At 39.5% G+C, this 23,129-nt stretch overlaps 2 pseudogenes; both read right to left on the bottom strand.

Moving 5' to 3' along the window:
* Window positions 1-4,879: 4,879 nt before the first annotated feature.
* On the bottom strand, window positions 4,880-9,885 carry LOC101415562 (thyroid receptor-interacting protein 11-like; annotated as a pseudogene).
* LOC139436168 (thyroid receptor-interacting protein 11 pseudogene) lies at window positions 9,884-22,893 on the bottom strand (annotated as a pseudogene).
* Between the last annotated feature and the right edge of the window lie 236 nt (window positions 22,894-23,129).

Genomic DNA, 23,129 nt, shown 5'->3' with positions numbered 1-23,129 from the left:
CATAGGTGCACACACTGACTCACACATCAGCACCCAGAGAGTAAGACATATCTACTCACATGCTAATGGGAACACATGCAAATATATATACAATAACATGCATGGTGTACACATTGACACAAAGTACCACACACAGATTAGCATCTGCAAACATATTTGTACATATTAGAAAGGAATATTGTGTTGGTAAGATGCTAAAGCATGTTCTGGAAGGGGGTTCCTGTCTTTGTGCTTGGCGCTAATGGTGCACTTGGGCCTTCACTACCAGTAAGAGGAACTCTTAGTCCTTAAGCGCAAGTCACACTGATGAGAAAGCCATTTCCCACAGGGCAGGCGGGGCAAGGTGCTGGCAGTTAGAGCATGCTGGACTTCACACACACATCTCCGAGGAGGTCTGGCCTCTCTGTGAGGCCTCTCAGTTAAGCGCAGCCTTCAGAACTTGTGGCTGTGCAGCATGCATAAGGAATGGGACATGATCTTTTTGCTGATCTATTGGCATTACAATACACTATGACAGGGAGCTTGACATCACATTTATATTTAAAATATGAACTCAGGGAAAAATAATATGCTAATGAATGATTAGTATATGCTTGAAATATTAAGAGAAATTTCTAAATTTAATGGTATCATGAATGCAGTTTAGAAGAAAAAATCATACATTATTATTCTGCTGTTTTTATCTTTTATATCTACTATACATTTTTGAGACCTGCATGTTTGTGTGTGTAACAAGCATGACACAAATTTAATGGTCTTTGCATAGAATCATATTTTATAAGGGTCTTTAAGTGTGTGAGCCTGTTCCTTGATGCCACATGAGATAGTGAAAAGAAGGCAAGGTCCTTGGATGATGCACCTATGTCCATGTCAGGATTACCCATTTCCTCCTTTTCCCTGAGAACATGAGCATCTATGTGGTGGTAGGTGGTTACAATTTGGTCTGGGAATTCTCAGACTTGAGCTGAGAGAAAGACCTTTACAGAGACAGTAAATGTACATTCTGTTCACACTTGCTGGCACATTCGGAAGAAGGAGAAAATATCCCACGTACGTATATCACTTATAATATATGCAAATGTATATATGTATGTTCATACAGAGGGAATAACAATAAAAATATGTTCTCAGCTTGAAACTTGGATACATCTTAGTGGTACCTAGAACTGATGAACTTGAATGCAGACTTTTGCTAGGTGGTTATTTAATAATATTAATTTAATTAAAAGGGAAAATATATAAGCCAGATATTCAGTCTCCCACTTTGGTGGCAGAGTTTGGGAATTAAGGACAATATCTGGAGCCAGGTGATAATCATGGAAGCCTGGGAGAGAAGGTTGTGTGATGGAAGGGGAAAGACAGAGGGGCCTAGCTGCATGGGGTAAGCCAGGAACTTACCCTAGAGACCATGGGGCTATCGGATAAATATTTTGTAGTTTCCTTAAAAAAGCATGAGACAATGAATTCTGTAGCTTGGGCATGAGAACATAATTTTCTTGAAGGAATTGGACCAGTATCTGAGTAAAGACTTGAAAGATATATGAAGATTCTTAACAATGGAAGTGGTTTCTAAAATTACAAATAAATTCTGTTAATGGTAGAAGAGCATGGTATACAGAATTACTTTGGGGAGGACAAAGCACAGGGCATTGTGAGAGGATGGAAGGACTGGAAAGTGTACCCTTGGAGGATGTGCTGATTCACCAGATCTCCATGGGAATAGATACTCAGTTGTGGAGTGCTGTGTAATCAAAGCTACCCATAGAGCGAAGGCCTATTATGAAGACCTACAGGCTGAGACCACGGACTCACCAATGATTAAATTCATGCCCACCAGTGGGAAGTCATTGACAGTCACAGTTCCAGAGGTTCCTGGTAGAGAGGAGAAGCAGAGATTTCATGAGAAATCCAGATCCAGAAACATGGGTCTGTTCTTTGAGTGTTTTCATCCAAGATGTGCCAGGAAAGGAAGCTCCGTGGAGACAAGCACCTTCAAGGTGAACCTGAATGGTGCTGATGCTTCAGTATTTAATGCACAGTGTAGCAGTTTCATATTGCTTATGAATTCCAAAAATAGATATTGGATATGTTTGTAAACTGGTCTGTTGGAGATTTCATTTTACTTGATTAAATTATGATTAGGGCTTTGATTGGGCCGTGTCAGTAGGGCACCCTGCCCATCAAGGGACAGGGATTCACAGAGAAGAGACATGACAAAGGACAGAGTTTTGGATACTGGAACCCTAGGAATTAAACACACTGGAGAAGAACACAGAGGAATAGAGATGGCTCCTTAGACATGGCAGAGGCCCTGGGAAGAGAGACAAGCCATTCTCCTGATAGTTTGCAGGTACAGAGACTAGAGCCCTGATCCCAGAGTGAAATGAGCTCCATGAGAGAGACCAGAGTTATCCCAGCCTACAACTGATAATGGAAGAAGCTGGGATCACAGAGCCTCAAAAGAAAGAAGAAGCCTGAACCCTTGTAGATGTTGGCAGCCATCTTGCTCCAACACTTGGCAACAGACTTTAGTGAGGAAAGAACTTGTCCTTTATGTCTTGGTAACTGTGGGCTTCTACCCCAAATAAATATCCTTTATAAAAGCCAATAGATTCTGTGTTTTTTTTTTTTTACATTAGCACCCCTTTGACTGAGCAATACATACATCTAACTTTCTATTTCATATTGAGAAATGAGCCATGGATGGGTGTTTCTAAACATGATGTACCTGAACCAGCCCAAGTGCCATTTAATTCAGCTCCCCAGGGTGTGTCTATTTGGTGAGTGCTTTGTCCCTCAGTGGAGATGATTCACCAGCCAGAGATTTCCCAGAAGTCATTTGGACAGAAATAATTTTCTGAGTTGATCTTCATGCTTTAAGTTCTCCTTATCTCACAGGACTAACTCCACTGTCCTCACTGAGTACCAACCATGATTAGGTTATGAAACATGAAAATCCCTTAGAAGAGCTGTCTCTGTGTTAAAGGATGCCTTCACTGTTATTAAAATTGTAGCATTAGGAAGTTTTAAGGGTGTGAAAAATACCACCATAGGAAATGTAAAAGTGATTGTGTGATATCAAACCACCTTTCTGTAAAAAAAAGTGTGTAAATATTTATCATAAAATTGCTAATATTTTCTAGGATCTGAACCAGTAATACTACCAGAATGAAGATGTTTTGAGGCAAGCATTAGTGATAATAACAAACAAAAGTCATTTTGTTGTGCAGTCATTTTGCTACTTTTTCTATCGAGGTATTCCATGTTTCTACCTTGAAGAAATTGTAAAGAAAAAATAGTTTTTATTCTGATCAAATACATGCCATTTTATTTGAATGCTGGGACTGTGTCACTAATATTTGATCTATCTAGCATTCTGATGTTTCAGTTTCAAATCTTTGCCTTCCAGACTTTTGGAAATCATTTACACTGAAATAAAAGTCTGGGTATATTTTCATTCTCTGAACGAATCTTTGCAAAATAACTTTACATTGTATGACAGCAGAATGCAACTTGCTTGCTTCTGGAAGTGGAGTGCTGGATAAAACACATTCCTTCTCAGGGGCTCAGAATCAAATTTAGCTTATAAAAATATAGTGTCATGATCTATAGGATGGGGGGGTCAAAGAAGGGAAAGTCTTCTTTGCATGAAAGAAGAGAAAGACAGTACTTAAGAGTTAATAAATCATGAAATATGGAGAAGGAAAAAAAAATATCAGGTGAAACATTACCAGCTAATAGTAAATGATTGATTAATAAACCTCATAGCTAGAATTCTCAGAAACCTTTAGGAAAAAATGTCCACAACTTGACCAGGATCAGTGCCATGCAGAAATTTGAGTTAAACGGCTCAAGCTAACACCAGGATGTTGGAATTACCTGTGAGAATACCAGAAGTGCAAGAGGCTGTTTACCTTCTAAGCAACCCCTATGTTCTGTACATGACTTTTCTGTAACCTAAAACTTCTTTAAAGACAAAATGAAAAAAATAAGACACTGGGGGTATAAACTGAAGAAAATGCCACTGTTCATACAAGACAACAGATCTCATGGTGATGAAAGCAATAATGTCAAAATTTTTTAAAAATATTTTTTCATTTTTTATTATTCCAAATTTTTCTTAATTTTATTTAAATTTTGTATTTCATTTCTTATTCTTAAAACTATCATTATTTAATTTTCTTATTGTATTTTGTTACTTTGGTGGCTTCATTTTTTAAGTAGTTTCAGAGAAAGAAGGGTTACAACCATGATGGGGGGGAGGGTCATTGGTGTGGGGTGTCAATGAGGGGATCTCAATGAGGGGTGTCATAGGTGGATCTGGAGGGGTGGCATGTGGGAATGGGGGAAGGGAATTGAGGGGCACTGAGGAGCAGACAAGGGTTATGACATCAACAAGACTGTCATATCTTTCTGTAGCTAAAGTAGATGGTGTCTTGATGGAGAGGGTGGTGGCAATGGCCTTGCCATCACTGGGTTGGGGCCCAGGGGTAGGGGAGCACAGGAGTGCAGAGTCAGGACAGAGAGGAAGGACCATGGGTTTGGGATCCTAGTGCTAATTCTGAAGGGAGCAGTTTCAGAAGCATATTCTTATATCTGCTTGCCTGGGCTTCCATCAAGGTACCGAATATATTCATCAGAGTGAAAAGTTGATGTGGCATGTTCTTAGGAGAGGAAACACTGGACCCTGCCAGTAATTCTGCCTGACAATCACTCTCCCACCCCACCTATCCTCCTTAACCTGTAGCTTGGATTTCATCACCCTTGTCCAGCAGTGGGAGCCAGAACAGAATACTCAGGAATTCTCCCTGACACATTTAATTAAATCATGTAAGTCATAATTTTTATTTAGGATAAAAACTTACAGTGAAATGTCCAAATCAAAACACCAGCAAAGATGCTTTCTTGCCAATATCAGGTACTGGGGATCCTCAGGTTCTGTCACAGAGCAAAGATGGCTGCCTATCTCTGCCAAGATCTCTGCCTTCCTCTCCAGAGACCACTGTCTCCTGGAGCTCTGCTGTGGGCAACTAGGCATAGGGCTTGTCTCTTATAAATAATGACACCATTTTTCCTTCCAGATATTCTACCTTTGTCTTCCATTCACCTACAAGCTGATTTTGCTTTTCTAGTTCAGCAGAATACATTGCTTTTTCCTCTTGCTGGAAATGCTCTAGTACCACCTGCAGGTTGGCTAGTGATAGAGCATACTGGTCTACTTGTTCTTGTGAGATGGAAAGCTGATGTGCAGTTTCATCCCTCTGCATGGAGACTGCATTCAGCTGGGCCTGCAATGATCCTCCCTGCCTGCACACTGGCTTGATGACTTGCATTCATCACTGCATTAGAGGATGAAAGTAGCTTCTCCTTCAATGCTGTGACTTCCTTTCTTAGGCTAGTCTCCCTACCTTCTGCAGCCAAAGCTTCAGGAGTAGAAGAGTCTTCTGATTCTAAAACATGGTCATGCAGGCTCTCTAGCTCCTGGGTTAATTGTAATTCCTTGTTATGGAAATGCTATACCTCATTCTGTAGGGCACTGATTTCCATTTATTTCTGTTTCAGGGCCAACATGACTTGGTCTCTGTCCTGTTGAAACACATCTGCCTTCTCTTAATGTGGGCTATGGGTAGGAGACTGTACGTCTCTTCATAGATAACATATGGGTCCTGGAGCTGTGGGTGTGGGACAGTGAGAGGCTGCAGCACTACCCTTGGTGATCATGGCAACAACCTCAGTTGTGGGAGGCAAATTAGCAATGCAAACACTATATACATACCAATCAGTCCAGGGAAAGCTTAAGTGGACTTGGACTTGGCCTCAAATGGGGAAACATAATATAGCCTGCATGAATTCAAAATTATCTAATTCTGTGTCCAAGTGTGCCTAGAAATTCAATTAAGTAATATAGGTTCTTTAAACTTTGAATGTTCAGAAAATATGTGTATTCCATCCAGATGGAATGTGTGCAATATGTTAATTCAAAACCTATCTGGTACTCAGACAAGCACTTAACTAACAAAGTCATTTTCCTTCATAAAAGCACCATTTGACTCCCCATCCTGTATAAAAGGAACTTAAAAATCTTGTTGGAGGCTCGGAGTTTGGAACAGAAAGCTCCCGAGTCCAACTGGCCATAAATAAATCTTTTTTTTCCTTCCCAAAAGTATTCCTAAATCCTGGTCTTTCTATACACAAATAATTAAACCTCCCTCAACTTCTACAACACTCTTGCATTGACTTAACTGCATTTAAAAGCTCGTTTAACTCCCCAGTCTTGCCCTGTTCATTTTCTTTCAATAGTTGCTCAAAAGCAAGTCTTCTCCTTCATTGCCTGGCATTCAAACTCCTTTTCTTGCAGCATCATAGGAAACTTTGTATTATTTTGTAATGCTTGATATTTTGTTTCCTTTACCCTGGATGTTTCTACAGTTTTTTCCATTTTCCACTTTTAGCTTATAAATGTCCATTTCTAAAATTAATATCCTCTACTTCAGGTTTATCACTGCCTGCCTCAAATTTTCATTTTCCTTCATTGTTAGTGTAGTTTTCATTTAAACAAACTAACTGATCACTTTTAGATTTGATTAAGAGTTCTTTTTCTTTAAGTAACTTTTGTAAAACATCTCGTTTCTCCTTTATCTGCTTAATTTCTGAAATATTTTGTTTATTCTTTTCTTTTAGCTCTGAGGTGGCAGGAATTGAGTCAGATAATCTGTGATTATTTTCCTGTAGAGTTCTAATTGTTGCATCTTTTTTCTGCAGTGATTTTCTTAATGCTTCTATCTCTTGTTTAAGTAATTTAGAAGACTCACTCAGTATGTCAGACTTAACTGCTCCAAGAGATTCTGCTGACTGTGAAACTAATGATGGACCAGAGGAGAGCTGTGGTAAAATAATATCGGGTTTTCCTAAAAGAAGGTCCGTGATGTTGCAAAGCTGCACTATGATGTGCTGAACTTGTGCTAATTCCTGACCAACATTTTTGAGTTTGATTTCATTCTGCTCGTAACCTTGGATTAGGCCAGTACAACCTACCTTGTAATTTAGAATTATTATCACTGTCAACCAAAACCTGGACCTGAATTTGCGAAGTTCGTCCTGAATTTGGGCTGACTTATGCTGCATATTTTGTACTGTGGTCATCGCTTGCTGTTTCCACTCTTCCATTTTCTTTACTTGTTGTTTTAAGTTATCACATTCCTGTCAAGCTCCTCAAGGTGATTGCTATTAAACATCATCCTGGCTGTATGGAGCCGAAGAGATTCCTGCATGAAGAGCTTGTATTTCCAAATCTTCCTGCTGGATTATCTGAGTGAGTTTACCAAACTCATCTTTGGACAGCTCATCAGTTTTGTTAAAGATATATTCTTTTCATTTAGAAATTTAATCTCCATTTCTTTTCTTTTTTTTTTTTTTTTGGTCTCTATTTTTTTAATCTTACATTAAAAAAATGAGATCCCTATATGCCCCCACCCCTCATCCCACTCCTCCTCCGTAACAACATCCATTTCTTTTTCTTTTATCCCTTTTAATCTTTCAGTGTCAGCTTTAGAAAAATTGTCCTTTTCACTTCCATTTTTTATATGAAGACTCTGAACTTTTGTTTCTAGAAAAGTTTCAGAATTCTTAATTTGAATATCCCATCTTCCATCATGCAACTGAGTTCTGACTTATTTGATTGTTTTTTGCAAATTCCTTATATTCCTCATCTTTCTCTAAAAAGAGCTGGATATGTTTGGCATTCATTTACTTATGCTGGTATTTAAACTCATCCATTTCCTTTTTCTACTCCTTTAAAGACTGAAGTAGTTGCATCTTACTCTGATTTTTATCTTTGATGGTCTTTTGATGATGTTTTCTTTCCTCTTCAAGATCATCCTTTATTATATTCAGTTGAGATTCCTGTGTCATAATAATATCTGGATATTTGGGCTCAGCCACAGGTGCAGCTCTACTCTGCTGTTCCCTAAGTCATTCCAGCGACTCTTACAGATGATTATTTTTTTCTTTCATGGATGCAAGACTTCTTTCTTTTTCCTCCATGGAAAAAAATTTCATTTTTCTTTAAGACTTCAATACATTTATCTAATTCCTCCTGGAGCTCTGAATTTCTTCCTTTAAGTTTTTCAATAGAAATTTCTTTCTCTTTTATAAGTTGGGCCAATTGCTTCTGCTCTTTTAAACTAGATGACAAAATTTCTTTAGTTAGTTTATGATCTGAATCCATCTGCTCAATATTCTTTTCAAGTTCTGATATTTCAAAGTCCTTCTCTTGACTGAGTTTAATGAAATGCTCATGTTCCTGCTGTAAGGCCAAGCTAGTCAGGTTGCATACATTACACAGTTCTCCAATGGTTTACTCATATTTGTTTGCTTCATCCAACAGCCTCTTTTTGACCTGATGCAATTCTGCTTCTAACTGTCCTCTTTTCATTCTTAAAACCTCCATAATGGCATTTTTCACTGGAGAAATCTCATTGTTTTCAGTAATGGATTCTTTCAACTGATGTCTTACATCTTCACATGCTAAAACCAACTTTTTATATTCCTTTTTAACATCAAAAGCAAGTTTCTTAAAATTTTCATTGAGCGCTTCCAATTCTGAAAGATTTTGCTTTAAGTTTCTAACTTCAACTTCCCTTTCTTTAAGTAAATTATCCTTAAAATTACTGCTGTAGTTTTGTTTGAGACTGAGTTAACTCATTCTTGACTCTAGGAATCTCCTCCTTATTTTGTCTAATAGTCCCTTAAGTTGATCATTGTCCTTCTGAATATTTATATTATTGTTTTGTGCGTTTTTTTAGCTGATTTACTACATCTTTTTTTATAGTTTTTTAAAAGATTTATTTATTTCCCTCCCCCTGCCACCCCTACATTATCTTCTCTCTGTGCCCATTTGCTGTGTGTCCTTCTGTGTCTGCTTGTATTCTCATTAGTTGGCTCCAGGAACTGATCCTGGGACCTTCTGGAGTGGGAGATAGGCAATCATTCTCTTGTGCCATCTCAACTCCCTGTACTGCTATGTCTCTTATTGTCTCTCCTCTGTGTCTCTTATGTCATTTTGCTACACCATCTCCCTGCATTGGCTGGCACTCCTGCAAGGGGTGGCACTCCTGTGCAGGGGTACTCCCATGTAGGGCGGCATTCCCATGTGGGGTGGCATTCCTGCATGGGCCAGCACACTGTGTGGGCCAGCTTGCCTTCATAAAGAGGCCCTGGGTATCAAACCCTGGACCTCCTATATGTTAAAAGGGAGTTCAACTGCTTGAGCCACATCCATTTCCCACTAAATCTTCTGATTTATCCTCAAGCTTCTGCTGGGTTGAATGCATGTTTAGGATAAGTTCACTTTGAACTAACCTTTCATTCTGTACATCTAATTCTTTAGTAATGTTCATTTTATCAACTTCAGGTTGACAAATTCTCTTTTTCTCATTATCCAGATCTTGTTTTAATTTACTGATGATGCTTTCTCCTTCATTTTGTTTTTCTGACAGTTGATCTTTCATCAAAATTGTGTGCTTTGTTGCTTCTTGTTTTTCAGTTCTTCTTCATTACCAGTATTTCCTTTTCAGTAATGCTGATTGAGTTCTTCTTCCTTTGCTTCCAAAGTAACTCTCAAGTAATTTGATTCTGAATCCAAACCATACCTCTTGTAGCTGTACTTTAAACAACTTCAAATTCATTGTTCAATTTTAAAAGTGATATTTGAAGTTCTTCCTTTTCTTGACCCGGGAGTGATTTCTCTTTTTCTAAAGCTTGGATATACTTTTTAAGTTTCAAATTTTCTTCAGTGAGGATGTTATCCTGGTTTAAACTATTCAGTCTCATTATTTCATTTTCAGCCTTAGTCACAGCTTGTTGTAGTCTGAATGCTTCTCCCATTGCAGACTTCACTTTGATTAGAACTATTTGTTCCTTGTGTCTGAGCAATATGCCTCCAATGGCCAACTTCAGACTCAAGTCTTGAAGCTTCATTTGACAATCTGTTTATTTCTTGTTGTGACCAAATAATGTGACCAAAGTCCATGTCATCACCATAGAAAGCTGAAACATGATGACTCATACCATAACCAAATGAAGGTAACAGAGTGTTTCCTGATACACCACCAGCTCTTGAGTGGTCTGGCTGAGCTGCTGACTGCAGGTTCTGCATGTGATCCTGTAGCACCATCTGTCCTGCTTTAGTATGGCTGATCTCTACCTCTTTCTGTTGTAATTGATTTTGGTAACTTGTAGATTGCTGCTTTGCTTGGAGCTCTGAAGCTTCATGCTTCTCTTCTAGATCTGTACAATATTTAAGTCTCTCATTCTCTGATCTTAAAATTGAATGAATGGATTCAATTTCCTCTCTCCTAGAGTTAGGTAAAGCTGTTCCACATCCTCCATGCCCTCCATCAGCTTACCTTTTGGAAAGTTTAGCATCTGTCCAGTGATGGAAACCAGGCTGCCCCTCACTCAACCCAGAGATTGACCCAAGCTGGAGCCAAGGTCACCAAGTCAGGATGAGATTGCTGTGGGTCAAAGAACTACATGGTGCACCCTGAGAAGTGCCCAATGTCCTCGGAAGAACCCACCAAGTGTCCTGAACTGCTGACTAGACTGTACTAGTCTGAATGTAAACAGGATTCCATAACACAGTGAGGGGTTGCTAGGCAACCCATCATTGGGGGCACCCACCAATGCTTCACTATGCCCAGAAACACAAAGACCTGGCCCAGGACTTGACCACAGGCCTCCACCAGTGACAGAGTCAGCTCCTTGAAGCCTCTGCTCATTTCCATGACATCCCACTGTCCAAGTGGGCCACTTCTTCCTCTGCTTTAATGATTTCCCCAGTTCCTTGGGCAACTTCTGCCAACTCAACACAGGTGCAGGGACACCTGCCCCAAAAGTGGCAATGGATTATTGGAGTGTAATTTTATGACACTTAATATTTAGGTTTTCCCCCCTACATTTTAACCTATCTGGGACAATGGATATGCTTCATACTTATTTCTCTTAGAACAATATTTAATGTTTTTTATTCTAAAAATAATTGTGTACATTTTGGAAAGCAGAAAATGAAAGAAATGGAAAAACAATTCATTTCTAATTTTTAAAAATATATGTTCAATTCTTAATTTTTAGAACTACACAGTCTCAGGCCACATCCCAGATCTACTGATTCAGAATCAATATTTTAAAAAGATCCCTGGGTGTTATAGCTCATTGAAGTGTTAGAAGTGCTGATCTACAAAAATTGTAAGGATTTTTAAGATGCAACATTTTAATTATGCTATTTATTGAACATCTTATTTTAATACTCTGCCTAATACAACATATGCATTTTCTCATTTAATTCTTGCCACAAGGTATTCTAGGTCTCTTGCCTTTCCTTATGAATTTTAAAATAAATCAATTTTAAAATATATCAATTTCTACAAAAAAAATTTTCAGTGCAATTTTCATTACAGCAGTTAAATTCTTAAGATTAATTCCAAGTAAACTGACATAAAAATCAAGATTTCTGACCTATGAAAAAGGTGTATCTCTCTATTTGCCTAGGTACTCTATTTTTTTAATCCCCTCCCCCCTTTGTGGCTTGTTTGCTGTCTGCTCTCTGTGTCCATTTGCTGTCCATTCTTCTGTGTGTATTTATTGTTTATTTCCGCCCCCTTGTGGCTTGCTTGTTGTCTGCTGTCTGTGTGCATTCACTGCACACTCTTATGTGATTTTACTTGACTCTCTTTTTATTTTTTGTTGCATCTCCTTGCTGAGTTGGCTCTCCACAGTGCCTGTGGGCCCGGGCACTGTGGTGCTTGCTGGCCAGCCACATTCCATTGCGCCCAGGCCGGTGGCTCTCCGCAGTGAGCGGGTGAGCCTGCCTTTACAAGGAGGACCCAGGACATGAACCCAGAGCATCCCATATGGTAGATGGGAGCCCAACTGATTGAGCCACAGCCGCTTCCCTATACTCAATAATTTTTTTTAAATTTAGGTACTCTCTTATTTCTCACAGCAATACTTTACACTTAATAATTTTTAAAAAATCTTTTCATTAGAGATTTGTGCATTTACAGAACAATCATACATAAAAAGGATTCCCAAAAACCACCCCATCGCTAACACCTTGCATTGGTGTGGAATATTTTTTACAATTGATGATAGTACTTTTTTTGTAATTGTACTATTTTTTAAACAGTTGCTAGTTCATTACAATTAAGGAAAGATTATTAAAATGGTATATCTCCCCCAGTGAATCAGATTTAGGCAAATTTATAGACTTGGTCGACAGCCCCTATTATTTTTGAGACATTGGCATAGTTCTTCATGATACTGCAGTGACATATAAAAGCCGTAATACATTTTGACAAAACCTATAAAATTGTGTGGGCAAAATGTAAAATATAATGTAAACTATTGACCACACTTAGTAGCAATGCTTCAATATGTGTTCATCAATTTTAACAAATGTACCACACTAATGAAAGATGTTAATTAGGAAAAGTGTGACAGTGGGAGGTTTAGGGTATTTGGGAATCCCCCATATTTTTTTATGTAACATTTATATAATCTAAAGTTCTTTAGAAATAAAGAAAAAAATAGTACTATTAACGATTTCAATATTCTTATACATGTACCAATGACTACAATAAGGTTTGCTGTGTTATACTGTCCTGTGTCTTATCATTTCATTTTTATTCTAGTAACACATATAACCTGATGTGTCCCTTTTTAACATTTTCCTATATAATTCAGTGCTGTTAATTACACACAAAAGAAGGTGCTACCATCACCACCATGTATTTCCAAACCTTTACAATCAACCTAAAGAGAAATTTTATACAAATTAAGCACCTACTCCTCCATTTTATAATATGGTGTGATATTGTGGTCATTTTTCATTCTTTTGCTTATTAATAGTCAGTTCTTCCAGCACCACACAAGAGACTATTCTTTCCTAATTAAGTGGACTTGGCAACCTTGTAAAAATCAATTGTCCATAGATATGAGGGTCTTTTTCTGAACATTCATTTGTATTCCATTGCTCAATATATCTATTGTTATGAGAGTTTTATGCTATTTTGGCCACTGTAACTTTGTAATCTATAAAATCAGGATATTGGAGTAATCCAGATTAATTCCTCTTGTTCAAGATAGCTTTGTCTCTTTGGGGACCCTTGTTCTTCCAAATAAATTTGATAATTAGTATTTTCTATTTCTGCAAAATAGGCTATTGAATTTTGATTGGGATTGTATTGTGTGTGCAAAAAATTTGGGAGAGTAGGTGTTGCAACTTCGCAACTACTATATCCCTCTTATATGGCTACCTCTTAGCCATATAAACTTACTTGTATTTACCATTTCCCCCTTTTATTCAAGATCTTTTTATACTTGCATCACCAGCTGGGGATTGGTAGTTATCCCTTGGCACCAGGGAGGCTCATCCTGGGAGTCATGTCCCACACTGTGGGGAAGGTAATACATTTACATGCTGACTTTGCCTTTGAGAGTGGCCACATTTGAGCAACATGGAGGTTCTCAGGAGGTAACTTTTAGGCACCCTGCAGCTCTAGGTCTAGTTGTATCATTGATGAGGAGACAGTGGCCACAGTAGTTGCTCCACTGAGGCTCAAGGCCTAGCTGGCACATGGGCAGTCTGGAGATTCAAGTCTCCTGAGTATACACCACTAATTCTTTTTCTTTTAAGTTGATCATGAGGGTCCTGATCTGTAAAAGAAAAATCAAATGCAATAATTTTCAGTAAAGTAGGACCATACAATCATGTTAGGCTAAATAAATTTTCCATTAGAATTTTGTAGTTGTAGGAGAAAAGGGGTTAAATATTTATTTCAGTTATTCTCAACTTGACCTGACATTAATTACACTATCAAATGTTGGTGAGCTTGCTGGCAAACAACATGTAGCCAGAATGGCCACTAAGCATACACAATGGCTATCACAAAAGGCACCTCCCTTCTTCCTAGCCAGCTTCCCGCCAGAGAAGCCTGCGCGTGCCAACTTCAAAACTACCTCATCCCATCAAGTAGCTGCTTCATATTATCCCAGTCCCCTTAGCCTGTCTATAATTGACACGTCACCTCAAGCCCCCACCCCTGCCGATATAAGCTGTACCACTTCCCCAATAAACCAGACCTGTGCCACAAGCCTGCATCTCCAGGGTGGTTACTGTGTGTTTAACCTGGCTGTGTGATACCGGGGCCCTGTCGTCACTCACCAAGGTGAAAGTCGTCCAGCTAACGTCCTGGCCAGCCGTATAGCTAATGGCCCCAGGGGCATGCCCACAATCAAAGATCCTGGGACTAAACTGAATATAAATTAAGAGTCTACTTTTTTTCCAATAAAAGTATTATGATATATACAAACTCACAGTTATTTCAATTATAGTTTGTTTTTAATGATATAAAAATTGTTGTTGCTTTACTGGGAATAACATTTCTTTCCTATGGTCTTGAAATAAAACATCAATTCTTACATTTTAAATTTTTTACTTAAGTACCTTCTAAGAGCTACTTGTGAGTGAAAATAAAAAAAATAACTTGCCCATCGGAATCACCAATAGAGCACATGAAATGAGGATCATGAAATGAGCATAAACATGCTCTAAGTTAGCAGGTGCTGGTATATAAATGAAAAAGGTCAAAGTTTAACAAACAGCTCTCTGGAGAACAAAGCCCTGAGTTGGAGTTGATTTACCTGGTGTAAATACTCCCAGTATGACAACACTGAATGGGAAGAGATTTGCAACATGAGTTCTTGTGAGCTGGTAGAGTTTGGCTCTAGGATACACCTAAAGATAGAGTTGGGGAGGATTTCCTAGGGAGGAGCATGGTGGATAAGCCTGGACACACAGGTACAGCCAGAAGCCCTGGCCCAGGGCAGAATACCTAGTGGTCAGGATACCACAATCCTGACAAGGAACATCTCATGTAAACCAGCACCATGTCAGGTTGACAGAGATGGCACACAACATTTGAGGGTGGAGATGGAGACTGAAGAAAAATAATTATTATAAAAGTCTTGTGTTATATTTAAACCATGTCTGCATAACCTTGGTGGTATGTCCGCTGATTAAGAACATAGTCTACTTTGTGCCACAGCTGTCAGCGTCACTGCCAGCACAAGGCTCTCCAGCCTCTGTTCGAATAGATCCTGAACCACAATTTTTTGTGTGGCAATTCTTTTTATAAAATTCTTGTTAGATTTCTCTGTGTTGCCTACAACAACCTATCAAAATTATTGTGAAAAATTGATATTGAATAATGTATATGAAATTTGTAGAAATGTTGTATTAAGGCAAGGTGTTTTTATAATAGATAAGAACTTGTTTCTCTCGAATTCCTATGCAAGGGCTTTAATGTGACCCTCCATAATTAGATAGAATATGTCTAGTGTGTCTCCATATTGTAGTTCTTCAAGGCAGCTTTTACATATCATCTAAGTTTTCTTAATTTTTTAAACAGCCTCCACAATGCTTCTTACCACAGAGCTTTGGGTGGCCACTTGAACAAGTGTGCCTAACATGTGAAATCTAATTTATAGCTTCTAGGTGTGCTGAACAATAAAGGCAATTTCTTCCCTTCTCCTGGACACTTACTTTCAGCCCACGTAAACAGTGTGAACTCCCATTATTTTGCTTAAGCAATCATAGCATGCTTATCTTACCCTGAAAATATAGCCATCTAAAACTTTAACAAGTATTAAACTCCATCTCTTTCATCTAACAGACTTTGCACACCCATTACCCCAGTTTGTGTCACTGTCAAATAAGACACCATGTTTTGAAAACAATGGGAAAATATCACTATTATTTCTTGAATGACAATCCTCATCTTTCTTTCTCTTTTTTTAAAAAGATTTATTTATTTCTCTCCACCCCCCCCCCCATGGTTGTCTGTTCTCTGTGTCTATTTGCTGCATCATCTTCTTTGTCCGCTTCTGTTGTCAGTGGCACGGGAATCTGTGTTTCTTTTTTGTTACGTCATCTTGTTGTGTCAGCTCTCCGTGTGAGTGGCACCATTCTTAGGCAGGCTGCACTTTCTTTCACACTGGGCAGCTCTCCTTATGGGGCACACTCCTTGCACGTGGGGCTCCCCTACACAGGGGACACCCCTGCATGGCACGGCACTCCTTGCGTACATCAGCACTGCGCATGGGCCAGCTCCACATGGGTCAAGGAGGCCCAGGGTTTGAACCATGGACCTCCCATATGGTAGGCGGATACCCTAACCACTGGGCCAAGTCTGCTTCCCTCTTTCTCTTGATATACTTCACAAGTCATATCTATAAAATCTATTGCTGTCTTGAACTTGCCAAGAAGCAATTACTACTCTTAATAAAAGCATGTAAAATTATCATCCTGTTCATAATTAGTGTATTTCATCTCTTGCCCATTAACCCTGGATTTTTGGATAGTATTTTTCTAATTCATTCACAAGAGTTAGTCAATATTATGGACTTGTTAAGTATAGTTAGCTGATGCACCAATGCTTATACACAAATATCTTCTAATTAAGCTGCCCCTTGAGATGATTTTACAAAATATTAGTGGTAAAAAATTTGGTCTTTGTATATGGAATTTGTTGTTTGTTTTTAAAATCTGAGGTTCTGTTCAAAAAAGGCAAATTAAAATTCTCCTTACTGGTGTCTATTCAGAAAGTGTGTGCTTGACTTTAGTGATTTTAAAAAGTATAAGTCATGGGTTTTTATCATCTGAAGTAAACTCATTTGGAACCAACACAATAAAATATTGGCAGGTGTATCTATATTATCCACTAAGAACAGCAAACAGAGGACTTTCCTTGTTTATTTTCTAGTTTCTTTAAGAATATCTTTCCTCTTTGCATACCCTTCTAGTCTATGTAGATACTTGACAATTTTATACTTTGTGGTTTATTTCTCTTTGTAAGTGGTAATACTACAATAAAAACTTTTGCCTTGTTGAGAAGGTTACACTACTGATCAGTTTTGTTGAGGACTATACACTAGTAATTTTTAAAGCAGTGTGTGTGACAAAAAAAGACACAAAATGTAAGTAGATCATACTTTTCATATATGTGGTTGTGTGCATGAGTGTATGTGTGTAAGTGTATGACTGTGTTCTTTTTTTAGAAGAACAATGAATACACAGTTTTAAAAAATACTGGACATTCATATCCCAAGATGTTAACATGGTTGTAAATTTAGGTTGTTTTGTTTTTTCCACTGTACTTTTATTTTTTTTAAAGATTTATTTTTTACTTATTCCCTCCCCCCCCTCCCCGAGTTGTCTGCTCTCTGTGTTCATTTGCTGTGTGTTCTTCTGTGACTGCTTTTATCCTTTAACAGGGGCACCAGGAATCTGTGTTTCTTTTTGTTTCTTCATCTTGTTGTGTCAGCTCTCCGTGTGTGTGGCACCATTCCTGGGCAGGTTGCACTTTCTTTTGCGCTGGGTGGCTCTCCTTACAGGGCACACTCCTTGGGCATGGGTCTCCCCCATGTGGGGGACACCCCTGCATGGCATGGCACTCCCTGCATGCATCAGCACTGTGCATGGGCCAGCTCCACACGGGTCAAGGAGGCCCAGGGTTTGAACCACAGACCTCCCATGTGGTAGGCAGCCACCCTGTTCATTGGGCCAAGTCTGCTTCCCTGATATGGTTATGAATTCCAAAAATAGATATTGATGAAAAACAAAAAACACCCATCTAACACAAACATTTCCAGAGAATGGAAATGAGAATGACCAGTTACATACTGTTCTATGAAGTAAACATAATCTTCATACCCAAACCTAACAAGGACATTACAAAACAGGATAATTACAGGTCCATCTCTCAAATATTAATAGCAAATTCCAAGCTAAGTATTGGAATTTCAGCAATATGACTTATTTGATCAATTTTCACACCAATGTATGATAAAATCTCTAATCAAACTAGAAATTGAAAGGAAAATTCTAAATCTGGTACAGGGTATCTACTAGAATGAGCAGCTTGCATCATATATAATGGTGAGAAAAGAGTGCAAATGATATGTTGCATTTATATAATCTAGAAAACACAAGGCAATCTGTAGTGATGGGAAGTAGCTCTGTGGATGGGGCAGGGGTGGACAGGAACAAAGGGACTGCCAAGGGGCACAATGAGATTTTTGGTGGTCGTATTATAGATACATTCATTATTTGATTGTGAGGAGGGTTATATGGGCATCAAGTTGTACACTTTAAGCATAGTTTATTGTATGTAAATTATACTTCATAAAGCTATCAAAAACAGATCATGGAGAACCAGCAAGATGATGGTGGAGTAAGGAGCTCCTAGAGTCACTTCCTGCAACAGGGCAGTTAGTAAACACCCAGAGCTATCTGGAGCTAGCTGAAGCACCTCTTTGGGAGCTCCAGGAGGCCAGAAGAGCATCCTGCCATGTCCTTGAAGGAATGGAAAGAGGAGACTGCCCACCTGCAGAAAAGACTCATAAGTAAAGTGCTCCACACCCCAGAGGCCAGTGCCCAACCTCCACTGGAGGCACAAGCCACCTCGGGAGCTGTTCTGTGGCTGGAATTGAAAGCTCCACTTCCCAAAAATGGGGGAGGAAGAGACAGTTGGGCACCAACTTCAGTTACTGAGGAGTAAATTTGGCAGGCTAAAGTATAATTCTTAGAACAGCTAAAGTTTGACCTGTCCAGGTCAGAAAGAGTCTGGGAGCCTCCATCTTAACTCTGCACCAGGCACAAGGGTAAAGGGGCAGACTGAAGATCGCAGTGCTGGTGGGAACTGGCTTCTTTCCATCCAGATCAGATTGCAAATCTAGCCTAGGCCCCAGCCCCACCTCCAATAGGTAGGAAGTTGCAGGGACCTGCACCAGCCTCTACAGGAAATTATAAGCCAAACTGTGAAGGCTGGTGACAATCCCAATCTGGCAGCATGAGCTGCCCCAGGAGCTATTCTGTGGCTGGAATTGGAAGCTCCATTTCCCAGAAAACAGGAAGGAGCAGACAGTTGGTTGTTGATTTTGGCTACTGATTGGTAGACTCAGCTGGCTAAGCTATAAACCTGGGAACAGCTGGGGTGTTAACCTCTCCAAGTTAGAAAGAGGCATTGGCTCACATATTGACTCTGCCCCCAGCCTGAGGTAAGCCTGGCTGACTGAAAATCACAGTGACAGTAGGAATTGGTTTCTTTCATCCAGATCAGCCTGTAGCCCTAGGCTATGTGTCAGCCCCATCTCTGGCAGGGATGAGGCTGGTGGGCCCCCCACACACACACACTAGCCTATCCAGGTAACTGCAGGTACCTGTGGCTGGCATGAACTGAAAATTGGAAGTCTACCAGGACAACTGTGGTCATCTTGGACCCACATGGCATAGATTGCTGCCTATATCTGCAGCTCCATCTATGCCCCAGGCAGGGAGCAAAGGAGTGTGAAGCTTCATCAGTCTCTCTGGGCAACTACAGTCTAGGTCTGCATGACTTGTATTATTCACACAGCTGTGACTCTGTCCCTACCCCTGGCAAAGGAGAAAGTTCAGAGAAGACTCATTGGTCCCTGGCACAATGAGTGCAGCTTCAGCTTCCGCAGCTTATAGCACCAATTACAACCTTGACTCTTACTGCACAACCAGCAAAGAAGGAAGGGCAGGAAACCCTAAACTAAAAAGAAAAACTGCACCCAGAAAAAATACTCTAGTAAGCCAGATGCCAAGACACTAACAAAAAATTACAATCCACGCCAAGAAACAGAAAGCTATGGTCCAGTTAAAGGAGCAAGATAAGCCTCCAGATGACATAAAGGAGTTGAGACAACCAATCATAGATGTTCAAACAAATCTTCTTAATAAATTCAATGAGATGCCTAAAGAGATTAAGGAAGTGGACTTGGCCCAGTGGTTAGGGCATCCATCTACCACATGGGAGGTCTGCGGTTCAAACCCTGGGCCTCCTTGACCCATGTAGACCTGGTCCATGCACAGTGCTGATGCATGCAAGGAGTGTCATGCCATGCAGGGTGTCCCCCATGTAGGGGAACCCCATGCGCAAGAGTGTGCCCCATAAGGACAGCCGCCCAGTGTGAAAGAAAGTGCAGCCTGCCCAAGAATGGTGCCGCACACACAGAGAGCTGACATAACAAGATGATGCAACAAAAAGAAACAGATTCCCATGCCACTGACAACAACAGAAGCGGACAAAGAACACGCAGCAAAATGACACAGAACAGACAACTGGGGGGGGGGAGGGGAGGGAAATAAATAAATAAATCTTAAAAAAAAAAGACATTGGATGAGCACAGAGAAGAATTTGAAACCATACATAGAAAAACAGCAGATCTTAAGAGAATGAAAGGTGCAATAAATGAATTTTAAAAAACATTGGAATCATATCATAGCAGATTTGAAGAGGCAGAAGAAAGGATTGATGGGAAATGGATGTGGCTCAACCAATTGGGCTCCCTTCTATCATATAGTAGGTCCAGGCTTTAATGCTTAGGGCCTCCTGGTGAGGGCAAGCTGGCCCACATGGAGTGCCTGCCCATGTAGGAATGCAGCCCCATGCAGGAGTGCCACCCTGCATGGGAATGCTGCCTCTCTTGGGAAAGCTGCCCTGCACAGGAGTGCTGGCTGACACAGAGAGCTGGCACAGCAAGATGATGCAACAAGATACACAGAGTAAAGAAAGTAAGATGACATCAGAGAACAGGGAGCTGAGGTGGCACAAGAAAGTAGTCACCTCTCTTCCACTATGGAAGGTGCCAGGATCAGTTCCTGGAGCTGCCTAATGAGAATACAAGCAGACATAGAAGATCATACAGCAAATGGACACAGAGCAGACAACAGGGGGTACAAGGGGAAGGGGGAGAAATAAAATAAATCTTTAAAAAAAAAGAAAGGATTGGTGAGCTTGAAGAAATGGCCTCTGAAAGTGAACATACAAAAGAACAGATGAAGAAAAGAATGGAAAAAATAAACAAGGTCTCAGGGGACTAAATGATAGCAAAAGACATGCAAACATATGTGTCATGGATGTCCCAGAAGGAGAAGAGAAGGGAAAAGGGGCAGAAGGAATATTGGAAGAAATAATGGTAGAAAATTTCCCAACCCTATTGAAGGACATAAATATCCATGTCCAAGAAGCACAATGTACTCCTATCCAAAAAAATCTGGATACATCACCTCTGAGACACATAATCATCAGAATGTCAAATGCCAAAGACAGAGAGAGAATTCTGAGAACAGCAAGAGAAAAGCAATACATTACATTTAAGGGATACCCAATAAGATCAAGTGCTGATTTCTCCCCAGAAACTATGGAGGCAAGAAGACAGTGGTCTGATATATTTAAGATACTACAAGAAAAAACTTCCATCCAAGAATCTTATATCCAGCAAGACTGTTTTTTCAAAAATGAGGGTGAGATTAGAATATTCACAGAAACTGAGAGAATTTCTAAGCAGGGAACCAGATTTTCAGAAATACTGAAGGGTGTGCTAGAGCCTGAAAAAAAAAAGACAGGAGAAAGGGGCCTGGAAGAGAGTCTAGAAATGAAGATTATATCAATAAAAGTAACTAAAAGTGTCAAGAGTGAAGAAAATAAAATATGACAGATAAAACTCAAATAGGAATAAACTTAGCCAATGATGTAAAGCACTTGTATTCAGAAAACTGCAAGTCAGTGTTAAAAGAAATTTTAAAAGGCCTAAATAATGGGAAGAACTTTCCATGCTCATGGATTGAAAGACTAAATATCATTAAGATGTCAATTCTCCTCAAATTGATATACAGATTCAATGCAATCCCAGTAAAAATTCCACCAGCATTTTTTAAAAAATTGAAAACACGATCATCAAATTTATTTGGAAAGGTACGGGTTCCTGAATAGCCAGAAACATCTTAAAAAGGAAGTGCAAACCCTCATCTCCAGACTTTAAAATCATATTACCTAGCTATAGTGGTAAAAACAGCATAGTACTGGCATAAAGACAGACACATAGACTAATGGAACCAAACTGATGGTTTGGAAACAAATCCTCACATGTCTGGTCAAGTGAATTTTGACTGGCCTGTCAAACCCACACAGATCAGGCAGAACAATCTATTTAACAAATGATGCTAAAAGAATTGAATGTGCATAGTCAAAAGAAGGAAAGAGGATCCCTATCTTTCACTTTATCCATAAATTAACTCAAAATGGATTAAAAAAACCTCAAAATAAAGCAAGAACTGTAAAACTTCTAGACAAAATTGTAGGAAAATACCTTCAAGACCTGGTGTTATGTGGTGGATTCTTAAAAGAGATAAGAGGAGGATTGAGATGGGCTACTGATGTTTAATGTATATAGAAGTTTTAATTAGCTTTACTGTAAAAGTGGAAATATATAGAGTGGATGGTAACACATAGTGAATAACAGCTAGTTTATAAATGCGGATGTGGCTGAAAATGGTTGTCTAGGTATGTAAATGCCATTTGAGAGAATGCTAGAGAATAATCTAGGAACTAAATAGCACAGTAAATCAAGAGGTGTATTGTTGTGAGAAACTGGCTTACCTCTTCCCAATTTGTTGCACTTGTCCCCAGTTATTGTAAATGTTGCTGTGCTGATGAAGAACAGCTGCTTTGAAGTTCCTAATAAATACAATGCAAAAACTAGGATTGAGGGTCTCAGTTCCAGAAGTTGTGAGCCCCCTGGTTCCATCCTTGGTTCCTCTCTCATGTTTCTCTTTGTCCATTATTTCTGTATATTCTGCATTGCATTCCCTTCAAGCAAACCTATTGCTGAGCTGGATCTCAGCAACTGTGCCCAACATGGGGCCTAAAGGGAAGAAGTCTCACTTGGAGCAAAACTAAAAGGTGGTGTAATGGCATAAAGCCCCGAGTGGTACAGGAAACCTTCCAAGTCCTTGGTAAGTAAGGACATTCTCAGGTGTTTGCAGGGTTATGATGGGAAACAGAGACAGTTCAACAAAATATTGCCCATATGTCTATCTCTTGAAACACCTTCTCAAAGCAAGAGGAGCTATGGTCACTGGAGCCTTGTATTTTGGAACTCTTACAGGTTATATTGCTTATGGTTCCTAGCAATAGGAAGTTTAGAATTAGGAGACTGGGAAAAAGTGGGAAAGATTTAGAAAAATTACCTGTATGAGGTGTTCT

The sequence above is a fragment of the Dasypus novemcinctus genome, chromosome 10 (assembly GCF_030445035.2).
Source record: "Dasypus novemcinctus isolate mDasNov1 chromosome 10, mDasNov1.1.hap2, whole genome shotgun sequence".
Classification (NCBI taxonomy): domain Eukaryota; kingdom Metazoa; phylum Chordata; class Mammalia; order Cingulata; family Dasypodidae; genus Dasypus; species Dasypus novemcinctus.
The sequence above is the reverse complement of the archived record's forward strand: the minus strand, read 5'-3'. Positions and strand labels throughout refer to the sequence as shown.